We start from the raw sequence: 27,135 nt of genomic DNA on the forward strand, positions 1-27,135 counted from the left end.
AACAGGTCACGCATTTACGCAAGTTTGAGCTATTGGCATTGTAAATGACAATTACTTTTGTTTTTGTTTTTAAAACGTAAATAAGAGGCCTTGTCATTTAAAATGCCAATAGCTCTAGTTCTCGAATTTGCGAGACCTATTGCATTGCAAATGCTTGTTGTTTTTGGCTTCTTTATGGTGTTATCAGTCTTTAGTAGGAGTGAGCTTTACCTCTGAGATGAGCGAGTACTTAAGATGACCATGATGTATCCCTATGGCTATGCTGACTCTAACTACAATGTCAATTGAGATGTCGGTGATGTTATTGAACATGTCATAATTGACTCACTGAAGCGCATTGACGAATACTCCGTCCTCATTTCCTGTCTCACGTTAAAGTTTTTTAAAATAGGAATTAATATCTCTATTCAACTCTATATATGTTGAGCATTGAGAACGAGTTAATAATCGCAATAGACATATGCACTCTGGATGTAACCTTCTGTTGTCCACGTATTGCTTTTTTTTACGTTCATACTATATTCATCTTTTTTTTTTTATCTCAGGTGTTCTATTTTTGAATGTCTTTGTTTATTAGTGTTTTTGCACAGCTAGCGCACTCTCTATCTATATGCACTGTTGGATTGAGTGCCCTGAAGCACTCCTGAGAGTTGTCGTTTTTTTCCTTACACACCTGCAGACAGCTCTTTTTAAAGAAATCTGCGGTCTGGAGCCCGTGATCCGTAATAACCCTAATAGTGGGTGCCTGCGAACCGGAGTGGTGTTAAAGAAGGGCTATGTTATGAGAGAACCATAATAACCCTAATCGTGGGTGCCTGCAAACAGGGGTGGGGTTAAAGAAGCACTGTTATGAAGTGGAATTTGCACCCAGAGGAAGGTGGTTGTTTAGGGCGTCACACGAGCCGTTGGTTTGCGCGCCCTTGTGTTTGTGCACTCTTGGCCTCTCAGCCGCTTGCTTCTTTCTGTGCTTGCTTTATCAGTGACGATAAATCAATGACGGCGAACTGCTGGCCAAGAGAGCCAGCTCTGAGCTGTGTCTTCGGACCCATAATTCAAGTTCACACCAAACGGGATTCCAATTAAACTTACTGCGTGGCTAACTTTGCCCTCCACCTCAGGAAACCCATGAAAAAACAAATAGCGCAACTCTGGGAAGTTTGGTTTGGGATGGGGGAAAGAAGGGAGGAGCGGGTAGGCTTTCCAATGAGGAGCCAGTAAACAAGCTACCAGCACCCTCCTACGTCATGCCCAACAAAGATGGCATCGGCCTGTCCAGATGGGCCGTCTGAAAAATGGACAGGGGGGTAACAAAGAAGCCCGATTCCCAATCGCATGCCAGCGTTTACCCTAAACGATGACTCCGGCCTATTGAAAAGAGGGGCGAGGCTTCAAGTCCCCTTCTGAAATTGTATCTATTACAAGAAGCCCTCGCATAGTGAGTAGCGCTTTGCGCTGCAAAGCCAGGCGAGACCTCCTATTACACAAGTCACATCTAAATTGCTCATATCCATAAAAAATTCAGCAACTTGCCTTCTATCTAAAATACCATACTTAATGAGAATTGGCCTTAAAAATGTTTTTTTTCGCTCCAGCTGTACCAGCATCCAATCTAATAACGTGTAAACAGTTACATTTTACATTGAAAGCACATCTACAATTACTTTTGTTATCCAGAAAAGCGTTCATTACTGAAGAGCACAAGAGAAATGGATTCCTCACAGTTCCTAATTTTAGGACTGCTTGTCTCTCTACTAATATAGTGGGGTATGGCAGCTATATATGGGAGCACCGCCCTACTTAGTCAAACACTCTTCCAAAAATGAGTTGATACTTTGCAACTCAGATCGTTTTTCCTGGCACTTGGTTTAGTTTGTAGTCGAAGCTCTGTTTTAGACATAGTTACTTGTATGTCTGTGCTTATCAATAATTAGTATAACCTACTACATAAAACAAAAAGTATTCTGACTTCTCGCGCCCACTTCAATACACGCTATACATTTTCTTTTTGACAAAGAGTGGCGAGTTTTTGCTTTGCTTCAATTCCCATTGAAGCCCAAAATCTAATGTCATCGGCACAGATTAAAGAGCTCCAGGGTGTTAAGTCGGCTTCTATTATTATTGTCTGAATCGTTGCTCATCCTTTGGTAGCGACAGCAGACCCTTCGGCATTTACCTTCTATATAATCCCAGTCGAGTTTATCTAAACAGTAATTCTGCAACAAATTGAAATGGTAGACGAATCCTAGCATATTACACTGATAAAACCAGTCTTGGGGACGGTCCACCATAATCTTTACTGAATTAAGTCCACACAGAGGAAAGTGCTCTTTCTATTGATAATACAATGTTGTCCTTCCACTGCAGTTTCTTCTCAAACCACAACCCAAGATATTTATACTTATTTACTACCTCTATTTTTAATTTAACTAGGTGCTGTATGCAATTCAGGTTCCCTTTCAAAATGCTATACTTTTGTTTTATCCATATTTATTGTCAGTTTTTTCTTGATTCAATACTTATAAAACACCTGTAGTTTCTCCTGATGACCTATTTCTGTCTGATCCATAATATCAAGATCATCTGCGTATAACAGGCAATGGTCTCTCTAATTTTTTTCCTCTGTGTGCGGCAGTGTGAGGTCTCTGTGCGCTGCAGCCAAGGCTGTGTGTGTCAGGAACCAGTTACACGTGTGGGTGCAGCAACACATATCAGTACAAATATCACGCCAAACCACTGTCCCCTGTAAGGTGTGCGTGTGCACCTATATCACCCCGAGTGTGCAGTGTTGTGTGTGAAACCGCACACCTAGCACATCCCGCGAGAGACTGTTCATGCTGCTGCTTCTAAAACGTGAGCGGCATGAACAACTGTCATTTTCTTGTGCGGGAGGCAGAGGAAGAAACCACAGACTGAACCAAAGTTCAGCAGCAATTGTCTCCTGCACTTGCTGCAATTCTTTTGTCACTAGAGTGCGGCTGCAGGGCAGATAGTGTGCCTTAGCGAAAGTCTTCATGTTTATTTATTTATTTGGTGTTTTATGTAGCTCTTGTTAATCGCAGCAACCGTGATGCGCTGCAATTAACATGAATATTTTCACAAAGCCACACAATCTGCCCTGCAGCCGCGCTCTAGTAACAAAAGAAATGCAGCAACACAAGGAACAGTGCTAACCAGCACAAGAGGCGTAAGCCATTCATTTTAGAGCTAAAACGGATGGTAGATATTGAAAATAATAGCGGGGCAACACACATCCTTGTCACGTTTCACTTGTATTGAAATTTTACGAGCCAACACTCCTTCCATATCTAGTTCAACTCGTACCTAGTTCCCTCCATGAAGTTCCTGAAGAATGAAAAGGAGGCCAATAAGGATTATATATATATATATATATATACCAACATCAGGCAGCACCAGAAGGAGGGAGGCCACAGGAATCTTCTTAGAGTTCAAATATTTAATAGGTCAGCACCTTGCCAGTAAGCACCCCACCAGAACACAGGCATCATTTCTTGATATGCCAAACGCGTTTCAGAAGTTCGTTTCCTCCCTCCTTCTGGTGCTGCCTGATGTTGGTATATATATATATATGGTCTACAACCTTTACACCACGGTCAAAACACCGCGGTGCCATTACAATGCGTCTTTTACTCTGAGTGTTCAGAGAAGTACTGCATGTCTGGCACCACTGCAGAGTTAAGACTAGCAAGCCCAGTAAAGATGGACAGTACTATTTTGCGGAAATGTTTATTGAGAGGGGGTCTAAAAGGGCTGTAAACACTTTTGTTAGAAGTTTCGAGGCTTTAGGGGACATAAGAATATGAGAGAAACTAAAAGGGGAAGAAAATGCACTTCTAGATCCTGGTCAACGACTGTCACAGATGTCTCACCTTCAACCACCTCTACCAGACAAAATGATCACATGTTCCTTCTCAGTAAGCTGCCACAAGACCCAAAAACCACAGTTACCTGCAGCAGCAGAGCAACCTGCCCTCACACAAAGAAAATTGTTCACAAAGTGGCGGTGTAAGAATACATCACAGTGCAAAGTTGAATCATACACAGAACATTTTACCTGGACTAAACTCTACAAGCAAAAACTAAGTACTTTGATGGTCTACACTTTGCTGGACGACAGAAGAATCTCCCTTTGAGTAAAGAAGTTACTCCCCTGCAGCAGCAGGCACAATAACACATCTGACCGGTTTGCATCTCCCGAACTCCCGAAGACTCCGAAGATTTCTGCAACACAGGAAGTGGATTCCCGAGCGTCTCTTAGGTCAATTTGCTCTCTCAGCAATCCTGAGACCAATATCCCTTGTGGAGACCGTACAACCCAAACCCCTGTGCACTGTGTACTTTTGCAGCAGCATATTCTTTTTGGTGGTCCCTGGGGCTGTGCTTTTGGTTTCGTGTAGTCCTGACCCTGAGCAGAATTTCCATCAAAGATTTCCGGCCTCCACTCCACGAGTGCTAAGAGGGCTGGTACTTCATGATTCAGGTCAAGGTCCCTTTGCTATTCCTGGTCCGTTGGCCTGTGGGTCCCTGCGAGGGTAACTTTGATTTCCCGTGTGTGGGAGGGCGGGTTTTATAAACCGGCGTGGAGGCTGGAGTAGTGGTTTAAAAGAAGGTGGTTTATTGAAAACAAATGAAGATGTGAGGGGTTTGGCGGATTGTCTCTCGGTAGATTCTTCTTCTGATGTCTCCGGTGATGAGCTGGATGGGGAAATCGGTAGTGGTGTTGTCTTCTCCTTATCCTCAGGACCCTGGCGGTCTCCCCGGAGGCTCATAGGAGAGGGAAGAAATTACAGAAGGAACCGTGAGAAATGAGTTTGAAATAAATATGGACTAAGTTTTCCCTTCACCGCACCTTAGGTGTTTGAATGTCCGTGAAAAGGAGACAAAAATCTGTAAATGCCGTGGTTCAAAAATAGTTACACGGGAAGGGGGGTGGTTGTGTTTCCTTTACGTGCCTAGGACGGGGGTAAACAGAGTGCTCCAAGGTCAAGTGCCAAATATGAAATCACGAGTGGTTTCCTACATAAGGCTGCTAGAGAAATCAGAACACAAATGTGCGGTCCGGCAAAGATAGACCCCTCCAAGTTGCTACGGGTCCCACCCTACTCTCCCTCCCTCTTCCCCGCTTCCCAAATCCCTTGAGCCGTGTCACTCACCGGCCCCGCCGCAACTCTCCTCCCGAGTCGCGGCCGCTCTCCAGCCTCCTCCGGACACCACCAGTCCTCACACCAGCTGTCTTCTTCCACGTCCGGGTTCACTGGCGTCTTGGTTTCCACGGGTCCCGTGTCTTCTTTCATCGGTCCCGCGTCTTCTTTCACCGGTCCCGCGTCTTCTTTCACCGGTCCCGCGTCTTCTTTCACCGGTCCCGCGTCTTCTTTCTTCGTTTCCTTTTTCCTGCTTTCGTCTTCGTCTTGCGCGCCAACTCTCTCTCTGCTGCCCCTTGAAAGAGGTTGCCTTTCATTGGTTGGTTCGTCCCTACTGCTTCCGGGTTCTGTCTGGACCACTTCCGGGTTCTTCCAGTCATCGCGTCCCGGGGGAAAAACAGCAGAGGATGATGGTTGCGGTAGTCTGGCAGCATGGCCGCGATGCGTGACCCGCATTGGTATAGTCCCTCCCGGGGTTAATTCGGTAAGGCTTTCATTTACTCCGGGGTCCATCTCACACCATGGGATTCTCTGGTTGCTCCAGACGTGCCCTGACTCCCCATAGCTTAGAGAGTCTCCTGGACCTTTCTGGTCCTCACCGTAATTTGTTTTCTATGCCTGTGTGGGTTGCATTTGCCAAGGCTATTTGGTATTCAATCCGGACACTGACCCCCTCAGCACTCTACATCCTTCGTGGAACAGCTCACCTCCGGACTTTGGTCATCGTCGACACCTCCTGGTCCCTGTGGCTTCAGAGCCAAGCATCCTATCTTCACACCTGAAGCACCAGACTTTGGTGGGCATTCGTCTACCGAGCCCCTTGTCACCCTGAAGTGACCCAGACTCTGTCCCCTCTGCTTTCAGGTTCTTCGCACCTCGGATCCAGGCTTGGATTCCACCGGACAATTTTCATCTTCCTGGCAGCAGCACTTTTTTGCACCATGCCATTGAAAACGACAAGGGTTTCAGACACCACTTGACCCCTATGCACCTGGCTTCCCTGGGATAGGTAACACGATTATCTCGGTACTCACAAGGATGCTGGCCATAGAACATTCAATGTTCTAAAAAGTTTGCTTGAAGTCCTCCCTGAAGTGTCCTTAAAATGTAATTTTCCAACCGCGACTTTCCCATAGAGTTGTACGGAACACGCGTCTGTGTTCTCACACTGCACCCGTCATCCTTGGGCTCCCTGTGTCACTCCTTTGGGTGGTTCCTTGGGGTCCCAGTGATTCTACGTGCTCTAGGCACTGTGTCTAGTGAAGTTGTCGTTGTTAAACCATTTTTTTTTTTATATGGTTCGGTCTCCCCCTGGAACCTTCTGTGTATTGTACTATTTATTGTTCTATTGATTAAGTATTGTGTGCCTTGTGCTCTAATCTCATAAAGAGGTTAGTAGAGAGTGTTTAGTAATAATTACATATATTTTATATAACACTTGTGTGGTTCTCCTCTCATGTGATTATTCAGGAGGTTCTGATCTGGTAAAACAAGCTGCTTTACATTCCTTCAAGACTTAGCCTGAAGGCTGCTCTCTATAGCTATCACTAGGATAGCTTTCATCAAGGTTCTTTAACCTAATCACCATAAGGGTTGTTTGGAGTGGTACAGGGTGTCCACTTTAACTAGTGGACAGTATATACCAGGCCAACGTCTCACAGCCGTCAGTAAGATTTCGTACAAGTGCCTCTTGACAGTAAGCTGTCACACCAAGGGCCACTCACTTGAATTCCCATGAGGAAGGCAGAAGCAAAGATCTTCTACAACTTCCCCTTGAGATTAATCCTTAATACTAAAAGAGAGGACTCATACCAGTGACTAACCCTGAGGGGTAGTAAGATTAGAGAGCGAGCGATGGTTCTGGTGAACCTGGAGTTACCTGTGAAATTGATGACAGGTGGATTTTAATCCATCTGAGCAGGACCCCTCAAGTTCTAGTGACAAGGTGCACTCCGGCAGTCGAGAAAGGAAGTATGCAAATGACAAGGCACACTCCCGCAGTCAGGGGAGGAAGTATGCAAGTGACGAGGCACACTCCTGCAGTCAGGAGAGGAAGTATGCAACTAGAACACAATAATTTCAGGTAACCGTACATGAATGCCTTGCAACCAGCCTGAGATGTGAGTTCTTAATTAAACATACCAAACATGAATTACTATAAGAAATTTAAGACCATGCGAAGGGCCCTTGACCACTAACCCCTGCGCTGAATCCTGAGTGGGTATCCTTTAGTCCCTTCTCAGATGAATCCTAAATCTTTATTGGACCTTTACGTTGTTAATTCACACATCTAGTCCTTTTCCTTAAGCCAAGGCTTTCTTATTCAAACTCAAATTGCTAGAGTGTCCTTGATGAGAAATGGGACACCAAAACTAGATGCACCTGGTTAGTGCACTAACCCCCGGTGTGTGTAAGTGCAGGAATAGCTGGAGCATTGAATGGCAAAGAGCTGGTCATAGTCAATGCGTTAGGGGCACTGCAGCTCCAGCTGATCGACCAGGTCCCAAGGTTGAAGATTGTTGGAAGCTGTCTCAAAGGGAAGAAGTTCCAAGAGGGGTTACTTCCATGCAAAGATGTCCAGGTTATTCTTGTCTCAGGCGGTAGGGTCCCAACCCAAAGACTGCCCTGATTGAGGCACCACTCTTTCTCACGACCGATCGAAGAAGCCAAGCAGGGGACTGAATTTGGAAGCAGTATTTATAGTCTATCACACAGGTATTAATTGGTTGGGAGCCCTCTTGAAGATTGCTAAGCATCCACTCAATTGGAAGGTTGTCCCTGACTGGAGACTGGGGCAGGATACAGAAGGTTGAGCAAACAAATGCATTAGGAACTGGAGCTTTCCCAGAGATTACCGAGTGTTTCCTTTCAATTTGAAGGCTGCATCTGGCTGGTAACTGCAGCAGGAAATGGATGCCTTTAATTAGATGGCATGGCAGCTGAAACAAATAAACAAGAAGCAAGCTTATTAGGTAACTTGGAGGTCAGCAGAAACCTAGGCTTTTAACTAATCAGCACTACATGTTTTTCAACAAATGCCAAACATTGGGGCATGGCTAGCAGCCGAGAAGAATGGCGGCGTGTTAGCGAGGCTCCCATACCCTTACCATTTATCCTACAATATTCTGCTTAAGCAACCAATACTGACCCGAATCAATGTTGGTCAGCTAATCCTGCAGTCACCTGCCACCTATATCTGAACGCAGAATCGCCATAACGCCAAGAGGGGCGAAGACATCGGGCAGCCGGGCCTCGGAGTGGACAACATGATGGAACTGCGGCAAACCGCGATGAGAGCTCCGGGATCAAGGTGGCGTGCGTCTGTTCCTAATTCCACCGGGAATGGCTTATTGACTCACACTGGCCCGCTTCTTAAATTGCTCAAAGCACAGGACTGCGCTTCCTGCATTGTAAAAGATACGGAGGTGAGGTGCTGGGGGAAGGGAGCTGCGGGGGCCTGAAATCGAGGCCCCGGCTTTAGCGTCCTACTGGGCCCCATCCGAAACTTCCTCCCGCGGCCCGTACAACCATCAGGGATCGCACGGAGTGGGATTCCTCCCCCCGCCCTTCCCCTTACTGTGGTTGATGGAGGCCAAGCTGGGCCCTGCGGGGTCAAACAAATCCTGAAGTCGGAGTGCCAGCGGGATCACCCAGGTTGAGAAACATAACACCCTAGACCTCACGAGACCACACATAGCCCTGACGAATCAGCGAAAAGACGCTCCACACACTGCGGGAGGTAAGGAGGTGTGACGATTGGGGCAAGAAGCGGTGGCGACCGGTAATAGAGGCCCCCGGCTTTGGCTGACTGCTGGGCCGAAAAGAGCGAACTCCTCCTGAGGCCACCACGAGTGTCACCGGCCATCGCGGGCTCAACTCCCTTTCGCACCGCCACCTGCTACCACTAGATGTGATCGGGGAGCTCCGAAGTGCAGGAACCATTGTAGTGGACACACTGGGTCTGTCTAGAGGCCCCGGAGAGGGGGCTCACTAATCCCAACGGAGACAAGATTGAAGACCTGAGATGCAGGTGATCTGGAAATCGGCGAGAGGTGTGAGCCAGGTGGGCTCCTGAGGATCTCACATGAACTGGGATGAGAGCTTGCACTTTCCAGTGAGTGATAGGAAGTGGAGAGCAACACACAGGCGAAGTACAGGCCCTGGAAAGACAACGCGCCCACCGCCCTTACGTGTGCTCAGCAGCCGAGTGCGAAAGACTGCCTGACATACCACAGGGCAAGGAAGAGACTTCATCCTCCGTGGGCGTGGCACCTGGGTAGGAGGTGGGAGCACCTGGAGAGTGAGCATTAAGAGAGACCGATCCCGGGGAACCCAACAGGCTGCCAGCAGAAGCGCTTCTCTCGCTGGGCTGGCGGCGGCAAATACTGGGGCTGCTCTCTGAAGAAACTTCGACCGTAAAATGCTACGACCCAGTCATGGCAACTGGCAAGGGAACCAAAGTAAATGCCCACAATAGACTGGCCAAATTTGCCGGGAATAAAGCAGGGGAAGAACGCGAATCGCCCCAGACGGAGATGCCAGATACTCAAAATAATCCACAACGCCAAAGTGACCTTACACTCCACGACATTATGGAAGCCATAAGTGGAGTGTGCACTTACTTAGAGGCCCACATAGACTCAGTCAACATTGAGGTGTCCCTCCTACGGGCCGACTTCCGCAAGATGGACAAAAAACTAAAAGATCTGGGGGAGGTAACAACTACACTACAATCGGATACTTCTCAACTCCAGAAACAAGTAGTTGAACTTCAGAACCAACAAGCTCTGAGGTCGAAGCAGCTCGATGAATACGAAGGAAGGGCTCGAAGGAACAATATACGCATATTTGGGGTACCGGAACAGGCTGAAGGGCCAGCAGCAGACCTCTATGTGGAAGACTTGATATTGAAACACCTACAACCCAGGAGACTATCGAGCTATTTTTCCATCGAACGGGCCCACCGAGTGCCAGGGGGTCGCCCGAAACCGGGAGCTCCCCTTCGGCCACTTATTGCTTGTGTTTTCAACTACAGAGACGGGGACACAATCCTCCAAACAGCACGATCCAATCCTCCGCTTAAACTAGACAATAATGTGATCACGTTCTTCCCAGACTTCACGGCCAAGGTTCAGGCCCAGCGGCGCAGCTTTCAGACAGTAAAGAAGGAGCTCCGAGACCACGTGGTGAAGTACGCCATGTTGTTCCCAGCGAAACTTAAGAGTGGAATCGGAGGGCAAGACATGGTTCTTCATTTCGCCGGAGGACGCATGGGACTGGCTGGAGGGCTGGCATAGAGTGGGAGGCCAACGCAGAGATCAAAATGGAGGACAGAGATTGAACAGGTCTAATCAAGGGACCCAGCTGGGCGGCGATTCCACCATGGCGGAAGGGGGAGGGATAACACGTAGCTTAGAAGACATTGTCTCGAATCTCGGACTGTCCTGTGATGTCCACAGATAAGTGATCATTGGAATGAGTGGGATGGTTCCTAAAGGAATTACTTGAGTGGGGGACACTTGCAGACTCGAGTTAACAATGGTGACTACTGCTACTAACCAGCTGTGAGTTGTGACAAATGGACCTCTTAATCAGATGTAAACGAGGGTGGGAGGACTGCCAGCCCGTACCTTAAAGTATTTTGGGGGGAGAGAGAGAGACACTCTAGCTAGTTGGGGAGTGGGTTGTTCTAAATCCATGTGCAGGGGGCAGGGAGGGAGTGGGGTGGGGGAAGAGGGAAGGGAATTTCCTGGTTCAAGGTTTGTTGAGTTCGAAAGTCACTGATTACATGCTGTCATGTGTGTGCTCCAATGCAGAAAACGATCATAGGGGGCAATAATCAGAAACAGGACCGACATAGGTGATCTTACCTGCATCACACCAAAAGACCATTGCACACTAGTTGTACAGATCAGAAATACTGGGCCCGGAGAAAGTTTAAAATGTCCCAATTTAATTGTTCTTAGTACAGATGATATTGAGGTGGGGGGTGTAGAATGGAAACGTCACTCGCTGTGTTTACCTGGAATGTAAATGGTATGGCGGACAAAATTAAATGAGGAATAGTCCAACAATATCTAACACGACAGGCACAGGATGTTGTGTTACTACAAGAGACACATATGGTTGGTAATAAAAGTAAGGCCCTCACCAGAAGGGACTACAAACTCCTGGTACATGTGGAATATACCTCGGGGTCTCTAGGGACGGGCATCCTAGTTAAAAAGAACCTGTCACTCATAATGAAACGTACGTGGGCGGACATGGAGGGCAGATTTGCGGTCCTCGAGGCACAAAGGGAGGGGAGGGCACTCAATGTTGTCTCACTATACCTACTGCAAGCACTGGGTAAGGAGGCACTGACCGACCTGGGTAAGATATTAACAGACCATCTGGTGGGCACCCTAATCCTGGGGGGAGATTTCAATTTGACCATGGACGACCGAAAATACAGACCCCCACAGAGACCGGGGCAAGGCCAAATGTGTTGATGGAAGAATTCACCACAGCTATTGGACTGTCCGATGTGTGGCGCACACTGCAACTGGACGAAGCCCAATACACGTATTTTTCTAACGCACACAAAAGCTCCTCCCGTATTGATTACTTTTTAACCTACACAGCTTCAATTGGCCGCTTCCGTAATCCCCGTGCCCTGCCGAGGGCTATTTCGGATCATTCCCCGGTAAGGGTTGAACTCACACACTGGCACCACCAACCACGGGCCACGATCACCCAAAATCCCTGATATTAAAATGGAACTATATGCACAGGCAACTAACTCCTTTATAGAAAACGTAGGTTCCATTGACTCGGCGCTCACTATATGGGAAGCCTTCAAGGTGGTACTGAAGGGGCAGGCGTTATCACTCAAATTGGGATACATTAATAAGAAACGCCAGCAGTTAGTACAATTAGAAAGTGAGCTCCAGCAATTGGATGTTGACAGCACTAGAACACCTTCGGAAGACACTTCACCGCCTCATACTTAAACAAGAGGAATATAAGATTAAAGCTAGGTAACAAATGATGGCCAAACTACTCCATACTCAACATAGAATATATGAACTAGAGGATAGGGCTGGTAAAACCCTGGCCTGCCTGGAGAAAAGGGATCAAGGTGAGAATGTGGGTGCCCAGACTGATTCTAAACGACTGCACGCAAATCACACATCCAAGGGACATTGCAGAAGCCTTTGCAAATCACTTAGAGCACGTCTATTCCCCATCCACTACTTATACGGTGGAAGACTCCTGTCAGTTCCTTTCCTACAGTGACATACAGACGCTCTCGGCCACCGATAGAGATACCCTGGATGAGGACTTGACAGATGCTGAAATCCAAAAGGCCATAAGCCATATCCAGTTAGGGAAGGCGATGGGGCCAAACGGGACTCCCATTGAATTTTTAAAAATGGTAGCTTCTCAGACGTCCGCTCACCTAAGGGCCATGTACAACGAAGTTATGAAAAAGGGATTCTGCCGGAGGCTCAATGTCTAGCATCCATAGTAGTGATTCGTAAGCCAGGGAAACCTGTTGATAACTGCATGTCCTACAGACCGATTTCGTTAATTAACGTAGAAGCTAAGGTCCTAAGAAAAGTACTTGCCTCACGATTGGTCACGGTCATTTCCCATTGGTCCTCCCAGACCAATCTGGCTTTATGCCAGAAAGAAATACGGCACTAAATATCCTGCGCCTCCATAATTTACTCACACAACAGGATTACATGGAAGAGGACGCAGTGGTGTTGTCCCTAGATGCCTCCGTGGCATTTGACTCTATCGAGTGGCCATACCTATTTGTCCTGAAGAGAATGGGCTTCGGCCTGAAGTTTCTGGGCTGGGTGAAATTGCTCTACACGGGTATACAGGGTCAAGTGCGAGTGAACAACTACACATCTCAAACATTTACATTAACAAGCACTGGCGTTGCCAATAGGTCTCGCAATAGAAGGAGGCAGATAATGAAGTTTCTGTGCCCCCCCCACCGTGCCCATGAGAATAGCTCTCTGCCCCCTCCCCGCTCCCACCGCGAATCTGACGGCTCTGCCCAGGATCGCTCTGCCAGCTCAGCTGGAAAGGAATGTAACCCTTGCAGCGCTGGGAGGAGGGGAGGGCAGAATGGTGGGGGGGGCTGAGCAAGAACTGAGGAGGGACTGAGCAGGGTCGAAGAGGAGGGAGTGGGTGGAGGGGGCCAGAGGAGGGGGGCGTGGAGGGGGGCAGGGGGGACTGTGAGGGGAGAACAGGAGAGAAAGAAAAGAAGAACTGAGAAAGGCAGGAAAGGAGGCAAAGGACAGTCAGAAACAACATGACGGTAGTCGGAGATAAGAGAAGAATAAGACAAGAAGGGGAAACAATAAAAGGTGGTGAAGAGACAGAGGAAAGAGACAGACAGCAAGAACAAAGAGACCCGTGGAGAGAGGCAGAGGACAGGAAAGAAACACGGCGGAGAGAAGAAAGAGAGAATGAAGGGGGAAGAGAGAATGAAGGAGAGAGAGAATTAGAGAGGGGGAGAGGGTGAGAGAGAGAGAGAAAGAGAAAGAGAATGGGGGAGAGAGAGAGGGAAGAAGTGATGCGAAAAAAGTAACAGCCAATGTTGCCTTGTTCTGTGTTAGCTAAAAAAAAGCAAGAGACAGTGCGAGCAAAGTAGAGTTAATAAGGCGTTGAAAAGAAATATAATTTAAAAAAAAGAAAGCCATTTATAGCACGAGGGAAGAAGTGATGAAAAAAACTGTCACAGTAAAAGCTAAGAATACCTAACAAGAGCGGGCGGGAAACTAAAAGTACGGCCGGCCACATAATTAGGGGAGGAGAAGCCGCACAGCACACGCTGGGAGAAGCCCTTTGATGTGCTGTGCGGCCGCGATGCGCGCTCTGTGCTGGGGGAGAGGGGAGGGCCATTAGCCTGTAAGAACTCGCGGCAAGATCAAAGGAAGGGTGGGAGGGACATTGGGGAACAGATGGCCATGAAAGTTTATGGGCCAAAAGCGCGTGCCTGTGGCCACGTGAACTCGATGAAAACCGCACGAAAAAAGTGGTGGTTTCACGAGGATTTCGAGTACTTGAATTCTCGCCATTTCCCATTCCTTCGGAATGAGAAAGGCGAGACCTAAAAAGGGGCACTCAACAGGGTTGTCCCCTGTCCCCATTAATTTTTTCCCTCATGCTGGAATCACTGGCTGCTTGGGTAAGGTGGGATGTCATGGTAAGAGACCTGAAATGGGCGTAGGGTCATGACAACCAAATATCCCTCGATGCAGATGACATCCTGCTTTATCTTGCCTCCCCATAAAGATCCATCCACGGTGTTATAAATATCTTTACAAACTTTGCGAAATACTCTGGTTACGCCATAAACTGGAGCAAGTCGGTGTTGTTTGTGCTCCGGGGTCCAGTTCCTCGGTTCCCTACGGGTTGCTGTGTAGAAGTGGCCACTGATGGACTCCGATATCTAGGAATCTACATAACTTCAAACCCCAACATTTTTTATGACCGTAGTCTGGCACCCCCACTGTCCCGCCTGCGTGCAGATTTGAAGCACTGGCGATCCTTACCTCTTTCATTGATGGACCGAGCTGCTCTTTTTAAAATGCTGGCCCTCCCGCACTTTCTCTACTTCCTTCAGTATTGCCCACACCGAGTCCCAGATACATACTTTTCGGAAATAGAGTTCAATTCGGACGCTGTTATGGGACGGTGGGTTTCCTCGTATTGCAATGAAAAAACTGACGAAAGGGTGGTATGATGGAGGCATTGCCCTCCTGGACCTTAGACTCTATTACTGGGTGTCACTGGCTATATCACTCCCCTATAGATCCAGCTTATCTTCTGGACAGATACCAAATGGGACGAGCAGGCTATTTAGGGGCACTATATTCAAAAGTTAACAAGAAGCGATACTTTGGGCCCACATCTCACACGGTGACGATCTGGCATCAAGCGAACTCCCGTCTGGGATGGTCAAATGTCCTCACAAAAGCAACGCCCCTATGGTATGCACAAAGACTGGGACACTTATGTCATCAACCTGGCTTTGACAAATGGGATCTTATAGGAATATCCAATATTGGAGATTTGATTAAAAAGGGTTTGATTCTCAAGTTTGAGGAGCTCAGGGAGAATTACGATATGGCCGAAGGTGAAATATTCAGATACCTACAAATTAGACACGCCCTCACCACGGCACTATCCGATCTCACGGACATACCAGAGGCATCACCACTGGAAGACGGTTCCTAGACGAACCGTTACACTCAAAAGCTATTTCACTGACATACAAAAAGCTATGCAACAACCTACCTGACACGTTCCACAAATTACGAGAGCAATGGCAGAGAGACCGCGGACCCATTGACGATGAGGACTGGCAGACGGCACTAATGTCCCCCTGAGAAGCAGCAATCGCTCTCTGTTTCTGACTGATTCAACTCAAAATCTTACATAGGTCGTACTTAACCGGGGTTACTTTAGCGAAGATGAGCGCCAGACTATTAATGATGTGCCTCCGGGGCTGCCAACACACTGCGACCTTTTATCACACGATCTGGGACTGTCCGGTAGTACGGCACATATGGGGGGGGGGTGGTGTCACAACCCATATTCAGAATGCCTTAGGAAAGGAAGTCACCCTCACACCAAGACTAGGTCTTCTTAATATTTGGGAGCCGACTGACCTCACAGAGGTGGAACAACAACTAACTATACTGGGTTACACCCTTGTCAAGCGTAAGATTGCGAAGGGATGGAGGGCGGCTGATGCACCTTCTCCCCGAGTGTGGGTAAAAGAAATCGATAAACGTATTGTAACGTGGGCAAGAAGCAGACTAGGATACCATAAGGCACTGTTTACTATTTTATTTGAGACACACCAAAGGAAACACAGGGAACTGTCCTTCCTTTAGAGTTCGTGGGGGTTAATGAGAGTTCTACCCGCAAGGAATTATGGGAGATGTAGTCCGCTGGGCTTTCAGGTTTGCTTGTCGTTTTTGTAGTCCTCGTTTGGAATTCCACACCGGGTAGGAAATGGCAGGGAAAAAAAAAAAGAAAGAAAAGAAATGGTCAGGAAGGGTTCTCCTTCCGAAGCAAGTGTCTCAGGTTGCGTGGCAGGGGAAGTGCAGGGAAAGCCACCACAACCTTCACCAGTGTTTTCTAGCGTGGTACCGGCTTACTCCCCGTTACCACCCCCTCCCTTTGGTTCCACCCTCTCCCTTTGGTTCCACCCTTTCCCTTCCCCACGACAGCCCAAGGCGTCCCCGTACCTTGGTGAGCCACGACCCTCCTCCTGGGCCGTGGCTGGCGTGTGCGCGTTGCCAGCTAGGGTCTGGCTGCCCTTCTGTTCTCTCGTCGGCGGGTCCTTCCTGCGGGGAGGTCTTCGTGCTGGTTTCGCGTTCTTCCTCCTCTCGCCGTGGCGTCTCGTTGCTCCAAGGTAGCACCTCGTAAGTCGACACCAGCGTCCGCTCTTCCTCCTTGTTCCTCGGTCCTAACAAACGATGAACTACTACAACGTCTCCTGTTTTCAAGTTCCCTGGACCACGTGATTCCGCCCCGTGGTCAGGCCAGTCACAGGAATTAAAGGGGCCGTAGTCCCCTGGTAGACTCTGCAACCACAGAACAGGAGAACAATGAGGGGGAAAGAGGTCCGTCTCTGCTTCCTTGTTCTCACACGCATGATTGCAGAAACGTTATTATTTAAATCGCGTGGGTGTCCGAAGAAATGGGATAGGAAATGGGGCAAATGGAATGTTTACCGTGGCAACCTATGTATATCCCCATCAGTGGAGCTGGAAATGCAAAGAAGGGAAGAAGGTGATGTTGGGGTATTATGTTTGTAACCATTTTCTCCTTAACTACGACGATGCAGCATTGTACAACTATTTGAAATGGCAACTGGGAAATTTATGTGACTTTAATGTTGAATTAATAAAAAAATGTATAATAAAAAAAAAGAAATGCCAAGCATTTGCACTTAGTTAAGAAGATCTTGAAACAGTGCACTCAAACTAAAGGACATAACATGCATGCCTAGATAAAGTGCATAACAGAGGATATGTCACCTGCCCTACTGGAAAACAGTGACAACAGTGGGGAACAAACGCCAGAGGGAGACTTGGGTATGAAACAAGCAGTGTAGTAGCAGAAAGACATGTGCTGGTCCCTAGTGACTTGCAGAAATAGTAATCTTTATTGTATAAAAAAACTGTTGACAATCAAAGCACAGAGTCAACATAATCTGAATCATGATAAAATACAGAATTAAACGATTATTGAATAATATCATTTTCATCCATTGAGTAAAGAATTTTCACTTGTCTTAAAGTCCATAAACAAATTAGCTAAATTAAAAAGCGAAAGCGTTGCTTTGGGAATTGCTCTGCTTCCATTTTCAATAAATATTGGACAAAGGTGTTTTCTTCTCAACAGAAGTAGAGTTGGCAGCATATATATGCAGCACAGAAATGAATAATTTTAATTTTGGAGGTTAAGTTGGAATCAAGATAGTACTGTCGTTTCCTCATATGAGAGTCTTGAGCAGTCGCTGCCATTGCAGGTAAGCGCAGTAGAGCTGGGCGGGAGGGGGGGGGGAGTCTACAAACGACGGAATAGCTTTTATTTATTTAATTTTACCTATTCTGTCATCTGTCGATGCCCCACCGTGCTTCCTTGTGCTGGCCGCAGTGGATCTTGAGTGTAGCCAGAACATTTATAATTCAGGGAAGACTATAAATCTCATTCATAAACCTGTGTTTTATAGTTGTCATTAAAACTAATTCCAGGCAGGAGAAGACAGATTGGCCAAACCCTCTAAAGATGGCAGTTGATAGTCGCTGATTATCACGTTAATTGTATTTCTCATAGTCCAATCAGGAGCATGCTTTGACAACATCAATTCCATTTTGGTTGGCACAAGCAGAGTCGCAAACATAATGAACTGGTGCTCATGTAAAGTCTGCAATGAGGATAAACCCAGCTCGAGCCGCAATCCACACGGAAGAGTTGAGGATCTTAATTTTAGCAGCAAATGAACATATTGCAAGAAAATCGCATCAAGGTTTAATATCTTATGTAAAACGAGATCTATAGACCCATAAACAAAACCTGTTTTTGTGTAAGCGCATCAATTGATGGACCAGTAGCTCTACCATCATATTTATTCAAAAACCTCTTAATGGCGAAAATCATTTTCCTAATTGTGTGCTTGAGATAAGCAAAATGTAAATGCCATTTTGTTCCGTTATCAATAATTAGACCCAGATAAGGTAAACTAGTTACATGATTGAAGAATGCCGCATTTGTTTCCCTTATCAAAGCCATGTTTTTTTTTTACAACCAAAACACAACCTTTGTTCTTCGCACAATTTATTACCATAATCTTTTATTATAATATTGCACATGGAGTAATTGGCTTTGCAGCCCAATCTGAGTCATTAAATCATCCTCGTAAGGCAATTTTTAGTTTTTTTGTTTTGCCTTCGAATTTTGGCGTTAGACCATAAGCATTGCCCAAACATTCTGAGGGATCATCTGTATAAAGTGAGAATAGAAGAAGTGACATCCCTGTTCCAGACCACTGGCTGGGCTAAATCTTCGTAGAGTCCCTCCCGCTAGATAATTTGATTAGCACCCTAGTATCTATATTTGAAATTCAATTAAAAATCACAACAGTGGTTTTTCGTCACGCAACCTCCCCTCCCTCTCCCCCCCATTGCAATTTTAGTCATAAGTGAGTCCAGTCTACTTGATCAAAAGCAGAAGAATAGTCTACAAAGCAGATCAAGTTTTCTCCATCTAGATTGATGGGGGTGACTGACCAGAATGTTTAGTGCCATAACATTGTCAATGGCAGAGCACGAAGCATGAAAACCATTTTGAGTTGACTTTAGCAAACCTCTTTCATGTGCACATTCAGATTACTTGTTCAGTAAGAAATTGGCAAACAATTTGCCATCTAAGTCCAATAAGGCGGTTAATTCATATTTTTTGGGATTTAAATGCAAGCCCCACTTATAGAGAATGTACAAAATTAGAATATTATTTGAGGTGGATGACTGCCCATCTCAAGGAATCATCACACCCCTTGTCATGTGGAACCCAAAAATTCATTAAATTGACCTGAATGAATGAATGAATATACAACTTTTAAAGCGCTAACTTAGCCCAAGGGCATCAAGGCGCTAAATACAGAACAATATGCAGAAGGATGAAGTCGCACTCAAACCAGCATCTCGGGGAATAGCCAGGTCTTTAAAGTCTTTCGAAAGAGTGTGTGTGATTGTTGCCCTGGAATTTCGTCAGGGAGAGAATTCCACAGGTTTGCAGCAGCAGTTGAAAAAGCTCTCCCGCCCCATCTCATCCTTTAAACCTAGGGACAAGGAGGAGATTTTTGCTTGCTGACCTGAGATTCCTTGTGGGAGCATAATGTTGAAATAAGACCTTAATGCCCACTGGGCCCAGGCCATAGTAGGCGTTGTGAGTGAGGCAGATGGTTTTAAACCTAATTCTGCGATCCATGGGAAGCCAGGGCAGCGAGAGAAGGGAAGCCGAGACTGAGTGATGTTGTTTTTTTAAAACTTTATTTATAGCATTTTTGTAATACAAACATAAGTATTCATCATTGTGGTCTTTCTCAAGTAACATACAGTATCATAGGCACGTTAATTATAAAACTTGTACACGTCGTATAGTGGAGATAAGGCTTCAGTGCCCGGGACGCTCATCTAAGGAGTGCAACAACATTTCCAAGCCTATGCAGCAGGCATGACAGACACAATACTATATTGATAAAGACAATCCACATCAGTTTAAATCATTAAACAAACATTCTAAAGTATCCACAATTCCTGGTGACATCACAGTCTGACTCAGTGATGTTTAGGCAGGTCCATCACCAGCCTTGCAGCGGCGTTCTGCACCATCTGCAAGTGACGTAGCTGTCCTTTGTTAATGCCCAGATAAAGGGCATTACAATAGTCCAATCTGGACAGTATTCGTGCAACAACAACTTTCTTTCATGCAGCAAATGAGAGGAACTGTGAAATTATCCTTATGAGCCTAATTAGCCCAAGGCAGGTAGCCACTGTCCTGGAAACCTGCAGATTCAAAGAAAGGAAGTTGTCAACCACAACTCCCAAGTTTTTGCCAATGCATACGGGAATTGGGCAAGTGCCCAGGGAGTTGGGCCCCCACTCCCCTGACCAGGTATCTAGCTTGTCCCCAAAAATCAGAACCTCCGTCTTCTCGCCATTCAATTTTAGATTGTTTTGTACCATCCATGACGAGACTGCCTGCATGCAGTTTCTAAAGTTTCGAGCGGAGTCACTGACATTATGAGAGATGGACACCATTATTTGAGTGTCGTCCGCATACGACAATACATCCAGCCCAAACGATTTCACCACCCTTGCAAGCGGGGCCACATAGATATTAAACAACGTAGGGCTCAGGGAAGAGCCCTGAGGCACTCCGCAGACAAGGGAGGCAGGGTCTGAGTAGAAAATTCCCAATTTTACAGTTTGAGACCGCTCCCTAAGAAAGGAGGTGAAAAGATCCAAGGCTGAGCCCCCAACACCTATCCTCCGAGACGCTCCACAAGTCTCAGGGGAGATAGGGTATCAAACGCTGCGGTAAGATCAAGTTAAATTAGTATGGTGCTATGCCCTGCATCCACCTGTGTCCGACTATTGTCAAATACTGTGGTGAGGGAAGTTTCTGTGCTGTGACAGCTTCGGAACCCATGTTGAGAGCCATCAAGTATTTGGTGGTCCCTCAGATAGGCACTTAAGTGAGAGTTTAGGTGAGATTCTAGGATCTTCACTGGGACCGGCAGGAGGGAAATAGGACGACAATTTTTAAGTTCCATTGGGTCCAATGAGGGCTTTTTTAGAAGTGGCCTAATCCTGCCGCCTTTCAAGCCAAGGGATATTGTCCCTCCGAAATAGCCAGATTTAGGACTGTGGTGAGGTGCCGAATAATCGTGACTTTAGCACTTTTAAGAACCTTAAAGGGACAGGGATCCATAGGCGATCCAGGCTTAACTCCTTCTAATAGATGCTCTATAGTCTCTGGTGATAAATTTGGAAAGGCAAGTAAGCAGGGGGCACCATATTACTGAAGCGGTCCATTAGATGAGTTTCAGGCAGGGCATCAAATGTCTTGTTCAGATTTAATGCTTCCAACTGGACATAAATGTCAGATATCTTAGTACAAAAGAAGGTAGAGAGTCTATCGCAGAGCTCCTGTGACGGCTCCACTGGGTCAATGGCCGTGGCTGCGACAAGAGAATTAACAATGTCGAAAAGCTCCTTGGAAGTTTTGAGCGGCTCTGAGATTTTTAAATAGTACCTTCCTTTTTCCTCCATAATAGCTGTTTTATATGCTTTCAAACATTGTTTATGCAATTCTCTGCCAGGGGGTGCGAGATCCCTGCGCCAAAGTCTCTCCTTCCTTCTACACTCCTGTCTCAACTTACGCAGTCTGTCAGAGAAACAAGGTGCAGAAGGCCTTTTTCTTGCCGAATAGTGAAATTATTTTGGAGCTAGAGTGTCCATGACTGCTAATAACTTTTTAGAAAGCTTATCTGCGACTGAATTAGCACTTGGATGTTCTGGAAGCTGGAAATCTATAAGTAGATTGGCAATGAGGCCGTTGCCAATCAGATTAAGATTTCGTTTATCTGCCACTTTCATATTTTCAGGTTTAGTATTCCCAGATGCTGATACCCTTAATTTAAAGGGAATAGCGCAGTGGTCTGACCAGGCTAACAGGAGAGGCTCTCCCACCCTAATCCGATGATCATTGGAAAAGATCCCGTCTAGGCTGTGGCCTGCTATATGTGAGGGAGATTTGGCCAGTTGTGAGAAGCCACAACCGTTCATACATTCCAACAGGGTTTGTGTGTCATGACTTGCATTATTCTCTAAGTGAAAGTTAAAATCCCCAAGAAGTGTTAAATTAGTTCTTTCTAGTCAGCGCTCCAACCGATTGCACAAGTTCTGACTAAAGGATGCCCTAGTGCCCGGTTGTCTATAACAAAGAACACCAGAAAAGCTTTCTGTAGGGGTCATGTTTATGGAGAAATATAATGCCTGGTATTGGTCTGCCGCTGAGGTGAGTGGTTCAGAGCGACAAGTAAAAATATCACTGAATAGAATGCCTAACCCCCCCCCCCCCCTCGTCGTCCCACCCTATCCAGTCTTGTGAGGCAATATCCCAAGGGGATAGCCTCTACGAGATCAGGACAGGAGAAATCATTGGCCCAGGTTTCCGTTAGGAACACCCAATCTGGTGTTTATTGTAAGACAAAATCTTTAAAAGCAACATTATTTTTAATCGGGGACCTGGCATTAATAAGAAAACCCTGAAGAAACTTCCCAGATCCTGAGGGGGTAACTATGGTTTTAGCAATAGAAGAGCTCTTCGCACCTCCCCCTATGATTCCAAAGTAGCACGACATACAGCAGGAGGGCCCCTTTCTAAAGAGGGTTTCAGGATTTAAAATACATTTGTAAGACGACTTAGCCATACACAGTTCCAAGAGTTCCTCCTTTGAATACCTTATCCCAGACTTGGAACCTTGCAGAGTAGCAATATCCCTGGCGCCTGACAAGAGCAGATGGGCTTGCCTTTGGTGCGCCGGCGGCGCGGCGGGCAGGACATGCTGTATAAATAGGTTTGGCTCACTACAACACTAACCCACATGTCTCCGCCCCTCACCAGCCGGCAGAGGAGCAATGGAGCCGCCTACACCCTCCACACAAATGGTAAAGACCGCGGTAGACCGGGGTGCGCGGCGGGGACAGGAGCTACTCTCAAATAGAGGTAAAAATAAAACAAGCATTGGAAATGCAATAGGTCTCGCACCATTAGAGTTAGTGCTTTTAGAATTGTTTATGGGTTTTTTTTGTAAATGTTTAGCATTTTTGTTTCCTGTAGCCAATGCTAAAGAATTACAAATAAAAAAAGCCATAAACATTTCTTAAAGCTCTAACTGAAATGGTCTGAGACCTATTGCACTGTGTGAGGGTGAGGGGTTGAGGATGAGTGAGGGTGAGTGAGGGTGAGTGAGGGTGAGTGAGGGTGAGTGAGGGTGAGTGAGGGTGAGTGAGGGTGAGGGGTTGAGGGTGAGTGAGAGTGAGGGTGAGTGAGGGTGAGTGAGGGTGAGTGAGGGTGAGGGGTTGAGGGTGAGTGAGAGTGAGGGTGAGTGAGGGTGAGGGGTTGAGGTTGAGGGTGAGGGTGAGGTGTTGAGGGTGAGTGAGGGTGAGTGAGGGTGAGGGTGAGTGAGGTGTTGAGGGTGAGTGAGGTGTTGAGGGTGAGTGAGGGTGAGGGTGAGTTAGGGTGAGGGGTTGAGGGTGAGTGAGAGTAGTTGAGGCTGAGTGAGGGTGAGTGAGAGTGAGGGTGAGTGAGGGGTTGAGGGTGAAGGTTTGAAGGTGAGGGTGAGCACACAAGCTTAGGAGTATGTCTTAGCACAACTTGCCCTCACCAATCACCTTTCACTTCTCAGGGCCTATGGACTTTCAAGGCTACAGATAGCATCTGCCATGTGCCTTAGAGGAACATTTATGTTTTAAAAATGTATTTGACAAATAATTATCGATCCATAGTTCAGCGCCGGCGAGATTATGCATTTTTGATATTTTTTGTTGCTGCACAGGCACTCGTGAGCATCATCTTTACCAGACTATACTATGGGTGGGCCGAGAGTTAGGCAGTCCAGGATCTGGGTGTTGCCATTTTAGAATGGCCCCTTACTTGCCAACTGATGGAGAATTGTTGGGTGGTCTCACTACTACTCGCTGATCTTGTAATTCATGCTCTAATACAAATGAACACTAAATAGCTTTTTATTCACCATCTCAGCAAGAGGCCAACAATTGAATAAGCAGAGTGTGAACCCTTCAGTGAACAGCACCAGTGTAAGTTGTGGATGACTTGAGGATTGTCGCTCATATTTTAACAGATTCGTAACTATTTCACATACATCTTTTTAGTACGAAAGATTCGCTGTTTTTTATTTTCTCATCTCTGATGCATTTTACTTGTTTCTTTTCATTCCTGCATAAACCATAGAGCCAACTCGGCACAAACGTGTTATAATGTGGTCAGAGGGAGGGGCACTAGATGACGAGATGTGGACTACCGCCACATTATGCAAGCTTGCCAGAGCCTCTGTGCCTTGTGGTAAACTACAGCTGTTCTTGAAGTGCTCAGAGCTGCTTCTTCATTCAACGTAAGCCATCGCTTCACTCCAATGAGAGCATCTGAGCATCCTGAAATTGACGTCCTTTGCATAATAAAAGTGTTTACATACCTCAAGCTTCTTTCTCTAGGATTCTTTCTGTAGGATTTCCTTCTGTTTCCTGCTCAATGGTTTCTTCAATGAAATGTTCTTAATTGCTTGTTTCTTTGCTGATTTTTTGGAGAGCAGAACTAGAGCACAGCTTGTAGCTACTCCTTTCAGTCTTTCGTCATATTTCAGTTACTGGTGCGTGTACTGCATCATTGAGGCACACGGCCCTGGTGCTGGGTGTGCAGGGTCGATTTTTACATTGACACAAACATGGGAAATAAGTGGTGCAAATTGAAATTATACTGTTTTCGTGCATGCTATTTAAAAAACAAAAATACGCTATTCCCTCAAAGTTATTACCAGCAAAATAACGAGAGTGTAGTTTGCACAAAGCTCTAAAATAGCACTGGAAACAAAGACAACAAGTGAAAGCAAGTTGCGGTAAAGCGGGTTTGGGCTTTCATTTAATGTTATTCCCGAAATGTGCTCCAGGCAACACGTTAATCTCTTTGTACGTCGTGTTTGTGCTGCATATTTGGAGGCTTGACAATAACATGCTAGTTGGGGCTGAGCAACACCAAAATGGTTAAAGGGACTGTAAGAAGGGACGGTGCAAGGAAAACAAACTGCGAGGGGCGGAAGGAAGGAGACAATGTAAAAAAAATTCAAATGAAAAGAAGCGAGACGGGTCAATTACATGTTCCCTCCAAGCGCAATGCCGCTGCCAGCAGCGGCAGAGCAAGAAAGTCAGCACAAACAAACGGTGCGAAGAGGTGGTTCAACATATAACGATGCCGACTTTGGAGAAGGAGAACAGGGTTCGAGCCTCAGCGTGGGCGGCATCATTAATTATAAATTAAATAAACTGAGATCTCCTGCATATTAAATATAAATAAATAAACAGCGTGCGTGGGGTGAGGGCAGGAAGCTGCCAGCTATTTAAAAAACAAAAATACGCTATTCCCTCAAAGTTATTACCAGCAAAATAACGAGAGTGTAGTTTGCACAAAGCTCTAAAATAGCACTGGAAACAAAGACAACAAGTGAAAGCAAGTTGCGGTAAAGCGGGTTTGGGCTTTCATTTAATGTTATTCCCGAAATGTGCTCCAGGCAACACGTTAATCTCTTTGTACGTCGTGTTTGTGCTGCATATTTGGAGGCTTGACAATAACATGCTAGTTGGGGCTGAGCAACACCAAAATGGTTAAAGGGACTGTAAGAAGGGACGGTGCAAGGAAAACAAACTGCGAGGGGCGGAAGGAAGGAGACAATGTAAAAAAAATTCAAATGAAAAGAAGCGAGACGGGTCAATTACATGTTCCCTCCAAGCGCAATGCCGCTGCCAGCAGCGGCAGAGCAAGAAAGGGACTGTAAGAAGGGACGGTGCAAGGAAAACAAACTGCGAGGGGCGGAAGGAAGGAGACAATGTAAAAAAAATTCAAATGAAAAGAAGCGAGACGGGTCAATTACATGTTCCCTCCAAGCGCAATGCCGCTGCCAGCAGCGGCAGAGCAAGAAAGTCAGCACAAACAAACGGTGCGAAGAGGTGGCTCAACATATAACGATGCCGACTTTGGAGAAGGAGAACAGGGTTCGAGCCTCAGCGTGGGCGGCATCATTAATTATAAATTAAATAAACTGAGATCTCCTGCATATTAAATATAAATAAATAAACAGCGTGCGTGGGGTGAGGGCAGGAAGCTGCCAGATATGGAAATACCAGCATCAAAGAAAACAAGACGGAGGGAAGAGAGGGGAGGGGGGAGGGGGGAGGAGAAATGCGACACGGCGGGAAGGGGCAGGCAGGATGACTCAGGGGAGGGGGCGGAGCGGGGCAGAGCGGCATGTGGGTGTGAAGAAGCCGGGCCTTTGAAGTGAAGCTAAGCTTCACTTCAAAGGTGTCGGAGGAATGCGGGCGGCTGTGCACGCGCTTTTAAGCTCAATGCACATGCGCATTGAGCTTAAAAGTCACGGGCACTGCAAGGAATCGCCACGATTCCTTGCAAGTTAGATAAAGAGTAGATGAGCCCCTATAGTCTCGCTTGCTCGATGCGCATGCGCATCGACAGGCGAGACCTAAACAGAGCTTGTAATGTGCAAAGACGCAATGTGATTTTGTTTAAAATATACAATTTCAGAGTTAAAATGCAGAATGCCCCCCAGAAAGCTTTTTCAGGATGGACAAGGTACCTGCACAAGAAGTGAACAGGGTCCTATTGGCACACCCAGCTTGCGTCCATTGAACGGTCTGGGGGTACCATACACATCTATGTAGGGAGTCTGCTCAAATTACAAGCTGCACAGAAATCGGGGTTTGGGATAATCTGGTCACACTTGAGTCTCCAATTTAATCTGTAGGCGAAGCAGTAATCCAAGCTGGCCTGGTAGATTTCACGGGTGCCTTTCTACTCCTAAAAGGATAATGTAGGGCAGGTTTGGCCTCTTCCAAGGTCAACCCACCTAAAGCTACCTTGTACACAGCACAAGCGAGAATAAATCACCCGGGTAGACGCATGCCCTTGAAGGCGCACTACAACCTTGGGAATACCAATATAGAATGAGCACACCTCCTCCATGTTCAATGTAACAGTAAGGAGGCATCCGGTAACACTCTGGTTTACTGGACCATCTTGGGCACCTCTGAAAGAAAGAAAATGGCCTCCGTAGAGAGAAAAGGCACCACCGTCCTAC

The 27,135-nt window shown here is 46.5% G+C and overlaps 1 protein-coding gene across 2 annotated transcripts in view; it reads left to right on the top strand.

The window, feature by feature from the left end:
• Positions 1-27,135, top strand: part of KLF1 (KLF transcription factor 1) — a 52,347-nt gene that overhangs the window by 3,828 nt on the left and 21,384 nt on the right. The window lies entirely within an intron of this gene.

The sequence above is a fragment of the Lissotriton helveticus genome, chromosome 1_1 (assembly GCF_964261635.1).
Source record: "Lissotriton helveticus chromosome 1_1, aLisHel1.1, whole genome shotgun sequence".
Taxonomy (NCBI): domain Eukaryota; kingdom Metazoa; phylum Chordata; class Amphibia; order Caudata; family Salamandridae; genus Lissotriton; species Lissotriton helveticus.